Source organism: Aethalodelphis obliquidens, unplaced genomic scaffold (genome assembly GCF_003676395.1).
Source record: "Aethalodelphis obliquidens isolate GAN/ISIS:26980383/991018 unplaced genomic scaffold, ASM367639v1 scaffold4, whole genome shotgun sequence".
Taxonomy (NCBI): Eukaryota; Metazoa; Chordata; class Mammalia; order Artiodactyla; family Delphinidae; genus Aethalodelphis; species Aethalodelphis obliquidens.
This window is the reverse complement of record NW_020837948.1, coordinates 57,122,785-57,134,257: the sequence shown is the minus strand read 5'-3', so window position 1 is coordinate 57,134,257 and position 11,473 is coordinate 57,122,785. Positions and strand designations below refer to the sequence as shown.

At 42.8% G+C, this 11,473-nt stretch overlaps 1 long non-coding RNA gene across 1 annotated transcript; it reads left to right on the top strand.

Annotated features, from left to right (window-relative positions):
- LOC113613791 (uncharacterized) lies at positions 1 to 10,951 on the top strand. Its single transcript, XR_003430366.1, has 2 exons — positions 1 to 874; positions 9,365 to 10,951. It is a non-coding gene; the product is annotated as an uncharacterized LOC113613791 (long non-coding RNA).
- Positions 10,952 to 11,473: the final 522 nt, after the last annotated feature.

Genomic DNA, 11,473 nt, shown 5'->3' with positions numbered 1-11,473 from the left:
AATTTTTAAGTTAACACACAATCTTAAGTTTCTGAGGCCTGGAGTCTCCACAGCATTTCAGAAATGGATGTATTGAATGAAGTCAGCCCAGCTCATGACCACCAGAAAAATAGGATTCCCACTCGAAACAGAAAGTGACCTTTAAGCTCTTTTGTTGTTATTTTTCAAAATATGTTTGAAATCAAGAAACAAATTTTCTTAACACAAAAAAGCATGTTTTTTCCACCAAGTCAAAAATAGGATTTTAAAGGAAATGGAATTCTTGACTGTTAAATACACACATGGAAAATTTGGAGTTATACTTTTGAATTTAAGAAGTTAAGAGAAATGTCGGCATGTCCTTCAGGAAGTCTTGAGCTCTGAGAGCAAATGGAAAAACTTAAGCAACGTTTATGATGAAGCTTTTTTCCTGAGGCCTGGACCTTCCGCTAGTAGCTTCTCACCTAGGTGCCATAATGAAATTTACTGGGAAAGTCACCAACGGTAGTTTCCTGGCAGAACCGGCACAGCTGTGTGGCTGTTCCTTTGAAAATTGCTAGACCAAATGTGCACGGAGAATAATGAACCGCAGGATGAGCTGAGTGTGATTTGTGGAGAAGGTGCAGTTAAGGAAGCTGTGATCTGAGCAGAGACGAGAAATGCTCCAATTCCATGATCCCCAGAGTCCTTGAGACCCTTTCAGGAGATGCACGGGGTCAGAACTCTCCTAAGACTAAGATAGTGTTTTGGTCTGATTCTCTCACGAGTATACAACTGCGTTTTCCAGAGGCCGGGTGACGTGGTAGCACAGCAGACTGAATGCAGGAGCAGATATGAAAATCTGACTCTTCCATTTAGCCAGCCATTAAAGAGATTTGCCAAAATAAAAACCAAGGTAACTCTCTTCACGAAATCACTGTTTTGGGGGAAATTTTTCTTTGTGAAAAATATAGTATTTATGTTAACATGTAATGGATTTTTCATTATTCTTTTAATTATTTTTTTATTGAAGTATAGTTGATTAACAATGTTGTGTTAATTTCTGGTGTACAGCAAAATGATTCAGTTATATTGATACATATATTTATATTACTATATTCTTTTTCAGATTTTTTCCATTAGAGGTTATTACAAGATATTGAATATAGTTTCTTGTGCTATACAGTAGGACCTTGTTATTTATTTTATGTATAATAGCTTGTATCTGCTAATCCCAAACTCCTAATTTGTACCCTGCCAACTTCCTTCCCCTTTGGTAACCACAAGTTTGTTTTCTATGTCTGTGAGTCTGTTTCTGTTTTGTAAAGAAGTTCATTTGTATCATTTTTTTTAGATTCCACATGTAAGTGATATCATATATTTGTCTTTGTCCGACTTCACTTGGTATGATAATCTCTAGGTTCATCCATGTTGCTGCAAATGGCATGATTTCATTCATTTTTATGGCTGAGTAATGGGTTTATTGTTATTTTATTTTATTTTTTTATTAATTTATTTATTGATGGCTGTGTTGGGTCTTCGTTTCTGTGCGAGGGCTTTCTCTAGTTGTGGCGAGCGGGGGCCGCTCTTCATTGTGGTGCGCGGGCCTCTCACTGTTGCGGCCTCTCCCGTTGCGGAGCACAGGCTCTAGACCCACAGGCTCAGTAGTTGTGGCTCACGGGCCCAGTTGCTCCGCGGCATGTGGGATCTTCCCAGACCAGGGCTCGAACGCGTGTCCCCCACATCAGCAGGCAGACTCTCAACCACTGCGCCACCAGGGAAGCCCTATTGTTATTTTTAACTGAAAGAAATATTTTCAAAAATTCTCCATTTTAATGTCTAATATGGTAAATAGAAGCAGGGGGTTGCTGCTAAACCCAATCTCCAGAAAAAGAAAAAAGGCTCTGGTATGTAGCATTTGCCAATTTCCACGGTGTAAATATTCCCTCTGCTGCCAATTTCAAGCTTCTGATGGTTTAACAGTTGGCTTGAGAAATTCCTGAATATTGAATTCTCGTGAGCTGGTACAAACTGACTCCAGCACACCACTGGATATAACCTGCATAAACAAAAACTCTTTGGGGTCCTCATAATTTTTAAGTGTATTGAGGTGTTCTCAATCATTTTTAAGTGTAGTCTCAAGAAAATTTGAGAACACTGGTCTTACGCAGGATTTCTCAACATTGTCACCTTCAAGAAGACATGGAAACTGGTCATGTTATAAAGCACAAAGAGGTAAACAGTTGGTTCACAGCTACGGGCCACCATATTGGGTTTCTGGCAGCCTCACAGCTGAGGGGATCATTATCTTGGAGCAACAGAAGTTGATTTCAGGCAGCAGGTCCGGTATGGCCTGGTGAATGGAAAGTTTTGCATGAGGCCTGGTTTCCAGCCAGCTGCTATGACCCACCGGTGGTGGCATCTCTATTAAGAGAACAGCAAACGCCATGCTTCTTGTCATGGGAACTGCACATTGGTCTTCTGGAAACACAAAACTAGACGTCAGATTCAGCAGCATCTTGAATTCCGATAACATAGTACGTTTCTACCCAGCTGGCTGGTCATCACGTCAGGAAAGGATTCATGAACACTAGAGAGTTAGCTTTGAAAGCTGCACTTATAGTAGGCTGAAGATGTCGGGGTGGGTGGCAGAGCCAGTCAGGCTGTTTTGCTCATCTTAATAACCACAGAATTGGGCCATTTTAGTGTGCTGCTGTGCGACCCATGCTGGGGAGTGAGAACACGACTAAGGCGGGGATTGTCAATACTGAGACTCATTGAATAGCAGAACTTCAGTTGTTTTGTGTGTGTATGTGGTTTTTGTTTTGTTTCTGTTTTTTGGCTCTGCAGCCTGCGGGATCTTAGTTCCCAGACCAGGGATCGAACCCGTGCCCCCTGCAGTGGAAGCACGGCGTCTTAACCATTGGACCGCCAGGGAAGCCCCAAATCTTTACTTTTTTCTTTTTGGTCATGCCGTGGCATGCAGGATCTTAGTTCCCCAACCAGGGATTGAACCCATGCCCCCTGCAATGGAAGTGCAGAGTCTTAACCACTGGACCACCAGGGAAGTCCCTGTTTTGTGTGTTTTTGATGTTTCATTTCTTATCATGAGATACCTAGTTACTCTTGGAACTGGCCAAAACAAAGTAAAAGAAAAAAAATTTTTTTTCAGTGTTTCTCTCTCCTCCAGGAACTGATTTTGGGGTTTAAACATAAAATGTAATGGTTAAGAAGCATGAAATTTGAAGACTTCAAATTTTAGAGAGTTTATCAATTCTGCCTTGTTAGAAGGAACTTTTAGAAACTTTAAGTCAGTTCTCATCTCTGGCTGCACATAGAATTACGGGAGAGCTTCTAAACAATTCTAATGCCCAGTCCCTGCTCTCTGAATCAGAATCTTTGGGGGCTGGGCCTGGACATCCATATTGTATTCAAGCCCTTTATGAGATTCTGATGTGTACGCCAGAGTTGATAACACTGCTTTAAGAGTGCCTCTCAAATTTAACATGCATTCAGATTACCTGGGCGTCTTGATCGACTCCAGACTGATGCAGTAGGTCTAGGATGGGGCTGTGAGTCTAACACGTTCCCAGGCCATGTTGACATTGCCAGTCCTTGGAACACTTTAAGTAGCAGGGCCCTGAGACATGACCCTGAGGCAAAACTGGGCCAGCTCAGAGGTCCAGACATTCAGAAAATTCAATTCTCATATCCTTAAAATCACTCTCTGGGGCAATTTTTAATGTAGCAGTAGGATAAGTGCTTAATCAAAATTTGCCTTAGGTGATATCTATCTTGCTGTATATTTTCATTCCTCGTGGGCTTTTTTCTAAGAGGAAAGATAGCTTAAAAGTTTCTAATCTCATACATAAAACCATCTCATAAGAGCCTGGGCGTTTAGAGTGTCGACTCCGGACTCCCGACTCTCCTTTGTAAAGATAGTGCCGCACAGATAGCAGCAGCGCCTGGCTACCAGAAAGCAGATGTGCATATGTTTCTTATCTCTGGGTCTGGCTGAAAAATGGTGACCTCAGGGACATGCTAAGGGTGCTAGTCAGCATCAGGAGCTTCAATCTTGATGGTGCTGGAATGAGCAGCTTCGGAAACCCTCAGGCAAATGAGTCAGCCCAGGAGTCATCCTGAGGGGAGTCGTGACTGTCACGAAAAACAAAGAAGAAAGGAGAAAACAAAGATTTAGGAAGCCGACTCTGAGAATGTATATTTGTGGCATATACAATAAATCTGGGGTAAATTCTCCATTATAGAAGCCCTCTTACAAGTTGATAAAAAAAATACTAAATGGTGAAAGAGGAACTATAATTTGTATGGGAAAAATGTTGGGTCTCATCAATAATCAAATAGCTACAATTTAAACGAGATAGCACTGACACCTATCTAATTAGCAGTGATTTTTTTTTTCTATGATAGCCATAAACAGCCATAAAAGGAAGCATGGAAAGAAGGATAATATAAATACCAGCAAGAGTAAGAGAATTCTGATGGACATGCTTTAGGAGAGCAATTTGACAAAATGTCATCACCCTTAAAATGTACACAACCTTGGACCCAGGTGTATGCTTCTGGGAAGCTATCCTTAAGAAATAATTTTAAGTAACAAAAAAATAATAGACTTCTAGTTTTTAATAGCATCCTTATTTGCATATCAGTTAAGGCTGGAAACCTTCTAGATGCTGAACCCCAGAGGACTGCTTTCCCAAGACTATTACACCCATTTAAAATAACATGTATTAATTGTATATAATGGCACTGAGAAGTGCTTATAATACTTCATTTTTTAAAAAGCAAGATGCAGTGATGTACATGCAGTATGAAACCAGCACTATGGGAGGAAAAAAACAGATTCATGTGAGATCTATTAGCAAAAGCGGATGACCAAACATTTAAACTTGTGTTTGGAGAGTTGGGCTACTTTTTTCCTTTTATGGATTTCCTCTTTCCTGAGTGTGTACTACTTCTCTAGCAAAAAAGCAATCCACATTAAAACAAAAGAAAAATCAGATAATCAAACAAACAGAACTAGTGGTTAAAAGAAATCTTTGACCTAGTATATTTTGTGGTCAGCAAGCAGGAAACCCCAGTGTAGCTGTTAAAATGCTAAAGTTTTTCAGAATTATACTGTAGCTTAGCACATCTATCTGCAGAGTTATTGGAATGTCAAGATTCTCTAGATATTTCCCCCTAGATAATTGGCTCTAAATATCTGACTGTATCCGTTAAAAGATTTAGCCTTACAAATAATTTTCCCTGTCATTGACTTTGCCTGTATGTACAGAAATGGGTGCCTCTTCCTGTAGAGATAATGCTCTGTGTTCACGTAGGATTTTTAGTGCATTTTTTTGAATAGGTAACACTCATGTAGTTCAAATTTCCAAAGAACAAGAGGAGGTCCAGGGAAAATTCCCCTCAAACCCCTGTCGTTTCCTCAGAGGTAACCACAGTTAACAGCTTCTTAAGTGTGGTGTTGGATATATTTACAAAATAATTTAGAAACCCATTCTCTGTTTTAGGGGGCAAAAGGAGAGTATACAAGAGGCCATTTTATTTTTTTAAATTATTTATTTATTTATTTTGGCTGTGTTGGGTCTTCGTTGCTGCACACAGTCTTTCTCTAGTTGCAGCGAATGGAGGCTACTCTTCGTTGCAGTGCGTGGGCTTCTCATTGCAGTGGCTTCTCTTGTTGCGGAGCACAGGTTCTAGGTGCACAGGCGTCAGTAGTTGCAGCATGTGAGCCCTAGAGCGCACGGGCTTCAGTAGTTGCGGCATGTAGGCTCAGTAGTTGCGGCGCGTGGGCTCAGTAGTTGTGGCTTGCAGGCTCTAGAGCACAGGCTCAGTAGTTGTGGCGCATGGGCTTAGTTGCTCCGTGGCATGTGGGATCTTCCCAGACCAGGGATCGAACCCATGTCCCCTGCATTGGCAGGAGGATTCTTAACCACTGCGCCACCAGGAAAGTCCCAAGAGGCCATTTTATTTTTAAATTGTGTCTGTGGGTTTTAAAAACTCCTGTTGATTTAGAGGTATCAGTCAGGTACTGGTGCGTAACAAACCACACAAGATCCCAGAGGCACATAATAATAAACATTTATTGCTCATGCTCTGGGGTACTCAGATAGTTCTGCTGACATGTCTGGGCATCTCTTAGCTGATGCAGGAAGGCCTCAACTGGGTTGACTGGGGTGAGTTAATGTGCTCCACTGTCTCTCTTCTTCAAGCATGATGGTCCTGGCACATTCTCATGGCAATGTTGGAGGAGCAAGAGAACACGAAGAATATCTCGAGGTCTAGGATCGGAACTGGTACATCCACACAATAGTCACATCCAAAGCAAGACACAAGGCCATCCTAGACTCAAGGGGATGGAGAAATATGCACTGCTTCTTTAGTGAGAGGAGTTTCAGCATCACGTGGCAAAGGCGTAACTATAGGGAACGATGAAGAATAGAGGCCGTGATTGTAATCTGCTGTGCTGAATGTCCAAAAGCTCGTTATAATAATGATCCTTAAAGAAATGGCTTAATATCCAAGTCCTGTACTTTTATAACAACATAGCCATGATTTCTGAGGGTTTTCAGTTGTTTAAATGTTTTTTAATGTCAACAGAAGGATTATAAAAATATCTCAAAGGCCTGGGTCCTAGACTCAGCTCCATCAGCGTGTGTCTTACCACTGTCATACATGAAACGAGGAAAAGATGAATGCTGACCCTAGGGGAATGTTTAAGGGAACATGAAATATAACGCTTCAGGTCCTACCAAGGAAGAGCAGCATTTCAACTGAAGATATGCTCTTAAATACCTGACTTCCTCCAGTAAGCGTGCTGAGGTACCAACAAGCCACTTCAGGAAAAGCGTGTGATTAAGTATGGTTTTTACCCTTCTGTGTCAACACGTTTTTTGAGATTATTTTTAGTGTTTCAGTACTGATTTTTTTTTTTTCAGTACTGATTTTAATCTTTGGATTTTTAAAATCAGAGAAGTCATGCTTGCAAAGTGACCCTTAAGAGAGATTTATGAAGAAAATGTCAGGAGTGATACTGGCTTCTGCTTCCCATTTAACTTAATTTCAGTTGCCATTTTGCTTATTTTAATAAATAACTTTATTTTCTTAAGATAAAACTGCCTCAGATGCTATCAGTAGCCTCATTCAGATGTAAAAAAATATATATAACCTTTTAACTAGAATTTTCAAATACTTTAAATATGCATATGGAATTATTTAGACATTTAACATTTCTTGGCCTAACCGCATTTAGTCCCACTGGTGGCAGGTAGTAACCAGAAGAATGAAGCAGTTCTCTCTGATAGGAAAAGAGAGGTAGTACTTGGTGATACTTCATGACTAGGCTATAGTTCGTGGAGTCTAGCTATGCACTTAACAGGTTGGAACCTGTTTTATAGGTGTGGAGATAAGATTTGGCCATATACTGGGACTTGATGGGACAGGTCTTTTCTTTATAAATTGTTGCCCAGTGACATCAGGTTGCAGTTCCCAGCACTCTCCGTATTCTGAGATACATACAGACTTACACAGATAATGCTGTGTACATCTTTCCTCTCCACTGTGTCCTTTCCCTTTATATTTGCCCCTGATGCGTATAGGCATAGTTTAGGATCCATCACTGGTGGCCCTCTGAACTCAGTCAGAGGACGTCAGAGAAATGTTCAGATGGAAAGAAGGACGCCCTGACAAGGGTATGCAGCAGCTGAAACTCTCCTACATTTTGCTGGTGGCAAATGTATATAAAATGGCACAATCTCTTTGGGAAAAAGTTTAGCAGTTTCTTAATAAAGTTAAACACGCACCTACCGTATGACCTTGCAATCCTACTCCTAGGTAGTTGCTCAAGAAAAATGAAAACATATTCCACACAAAGACTTAAACAAGAATGTTTATAATAGCTTCTTTCATAGCAGCCTTAAAACTGGAAACAACCCAAAGGTCTATCAATAGATGAATGGATAAACAAATTGTGATGTATCCATAGAATGGGATACTACTTGGCAATAAGAAGGAACAAACTAGTGATATACTCGCCAACGTGGATGAATCTCAAACATATTTTGCTGAATGAAAGAAGCCGAAAGAGAAGAGTATATATTGCATGATCCTATTTACATGGAATTCTAGAAAGTGTAACTAATCTATAGTGACAGAAAGCAGATCAGAGGTCCCCTGGAGTTGGAAGTGGAGGGGAGAATCGACTGTAAAGGGTCTAGAGGGGGTGATAGAAATGTTATGCATTTTGATTGTGGTGGTGGTTACATGGATGGTTACATGGCTGTTACGTGGGTGTACATTTGTCAAAACCCACTGAACTGTACATTTAATATGGGTACCATCTATTGCACATAAATTATACTTCAGTAAAATGGATGTTTAAAAAAAGAAAGTCCTGACATCGCTAATCATTAGGAAAACTTAAAACCACAGTGAGATATCACTTTACACCCATTAGAAGAGCTATAATCGAAGAAGATAAAATGTTATTTAACATATCAAAATTAAAATGCAAGGATGTAGAGAAATTGAAACACTACTGCATTGTTGGTAGGAATGTATAGTGGCCATGGAAAACAGTATGGTGGTTCCTCAAAAAATCAAACACAGAATTACCATATGATCCAGCAATTCCACTCCTCAGTGAACTATAATACCCCAGAGAATTGAAAGCAGGGACTCAGATATTTGTACACCCATGTTCATGGCAGCATTACTACAATAGCCAAAAGGTGGAAACAACAAAATGTCCACTGGTAGATAAACAGGTAAACAAAATCATTCCATTGTATGAATGGCATATACATACAATGGAATATTATTCAGCCTAAAAAAGGAATGAAATTCTGGTACATGTTACAACATGGATGAACCTTGAAAACATTATTCTAAGAGAAATAAGCCAGACATAAAGGACAAATACCATGTGATTCCACTTATATGAGGTCCTAGAAGTAGTCAAATTCATAGAGACAAAAAGTAGAGCAGTGGTTGTCTGGGGCTGGGAGAAGGAGGTATGAAGACATTGTTTCACGGGTATTGAGTTTCAGTTTTGTTTTGTTTTGTTTTTTGCGGTACTGTTGTGGCCTCTCCCGTTGCGGAGCACAGTCTCTGGACACGCAGGCTCAGCGGCCATGGCTCACGGGCCCAGCCGCTCCGCGGCATGTGGGATCTTCCCAGACAGGGGCACAAACCCGTGTCCCCTGCATCGGCAGGCGGACTCTCAACCTCGGCGCCACCAGGGAAGCCCCTGAGTTTCAGTTTTGAAAGACGAAAAGGTTGTATGGTTGATTGGTGGTGATGGTTGCACAACAATGTGAATGTACTTGATGCCAATGAACTATACATTTAAAATGGTAAATTTTATGTTTTGTATATTTTACCTCAATAGGAAGAAAGGGAGGAAGGAGAAAAAAGATGCCCCAACGAATAGTGCCTGTCCTGGGGCAGAACTGGGCCAATGCACAGCTGACTCTCAGACCCCACCACCTTTCCTCAAGACCACGCACTGAATTCTCAACAAACGTGTCTCATTTTGGAAACAATTTACTCTGCCACGCAAATGAAAGGGACTTAGTGGAATGGCATCCGAAGGATGAGTTGGGGCTCTCCAGGGAGAGAAATGGAGCGAGAACAAATGCTTAGAGGTGGGATCATACCTCCTGTTCTCAGAGAACTCCAGTAGCCTGACGGTGCAAGAACGAAGGGCACACACTGAGCAGTGAGGAGAAGAAGTTGGACCATTAGGGTGGGGCCCAAGAGGGATCTTGAGACTTATACTAACAGTCGTTTGCCTTTATCTCAGGGCAGCAGTGAGCCTTTCAGTGACTCTGAGCACAGTGTTGAGGTATGTGATCTGAGCTGAGAAAGATGGCGGAGGGGAGATGGGCTGGAGAGGACAAATCAGGAGCAGGGTCTGGGGGGGCCGAGTGTCAGGAGGTCCTGCTCTTCCAGAACTTCCCCCAGCCAATGAGACCTGAAGCTCCTGGTTTATCCCAGCCAACTGCAAACATTTTACACTGTATGCCATTTTGAGAAACATTAAGATCTCACACCCTTTGAACATCCCAGAAATTTCAATATAAATTCCCTTTGATGAAAACCAAATCAAAGCAATTCCTAATGAAGAATATCTCTTCAACTCTACCCTTTCCAGTCTCTGATAGACTGTCCTTCCTGCCTCCTTACTCCTACTACCTAGTCAACTGGGAATCATTATGCTACAGCAAACCTAAGAGGAAATGCCACTTAAAAGGTCACCTGGGCCATGAGGGTCACTTTAGACACGTCTTGTTTGGACTAGAGCCTCCCTGGGCTCTCAGAACTGTCGCAGGCCCTGGCAAGCCCCCATGCTAGCAATGACTTCCATTCGTTCTGGATATAAGGGCTGTCAGCTTAGGGAACGTACATACCTGACCAGCTGGGTTCTATCTGCTTTGAAGCTGCCCCTGCCTCTCTCCTCTCCATTGTTTCCCTAGTGTACCTGTCCATGAGAATCACCTGGGGGGCGTGTGAATCACGGAGAGCCCCGGGCATCACTCTGGAGCTGCTGAATCAGGAATCAGAGCCAGCACCTGGAAGCTGTCTGCTTAGCTCGTGCTCCAGGTGATTCTTAGGACCAGGCACGTTTGGGAAAGGCTGTGAAGACTGCCTGTTCTGCTGGCAACTGTGGCTGCCACCCTGAGAGGAAGAAGAGAGTCATAGCCCAGCAGATGCCCGAGCCTCTCTCCGGGATGGTAACCGGCTGCGTGTCCCTGAGACGGGACAAGTGGGCCCACGCAGGCTTCCGCAGCACTGAACCAGACCCAGGCCTAAAGGGCGCTCATCCCTGGCAGCTTCCTGCTGCCCGTCTTTCCCTCCCCCCACCCCACCACCCCTGGATAGGCAGCCAGCAGCTCAGCAACAGGGGCCTGTGGGGTTCTCATCTCCATCCAGCTGACACCTGAAAGCCGGGATCCACGGAGCCAGGAGAAGAACACTCCGCACAGAGAAGGTTTGTGCAGGCTTTCTTTAAAGGGAGCTTGAGGTTTTTAGGGCAGTTTGCTAAGCCTTAGGAGACAACCTGAATGCTGTGGACCTGTTTTTTTTTAAATATTGTTTGATTTGGGGGCTGTGAGAATTCAAGGGAAAATGCCTGGTTGTCCCTAAGTAGTCTATGAGCTGAATTGCTGGAAGAAAGAGAGAAGGAAAAAGGGAAGGGGAAGAAATACGTGTGTGTGTGTGTGTGTGTGTGTGTGTGTGTGTGTGTGTGTATGTGAATGAATGTGAACACCCAGGGAAAAGGTGGGTGGTTTTTTTACGTAGGCCTCATTTTTTGTGTGTGTGTGTGATATGCGGGCCTCTCACTGTTGTGGCCTCTCCCGTTGCGGAGCACAGGCTCCGGACGCGCAGGCTCAGTGGCCATGGCTCACGGGCCCAACCGCTCCGCGGCATGTGGGATCCTCCCGGACCGGGGCACGAACCCGTGTCCCTTGCATCGGCAGGCGGACTCTCAACCACT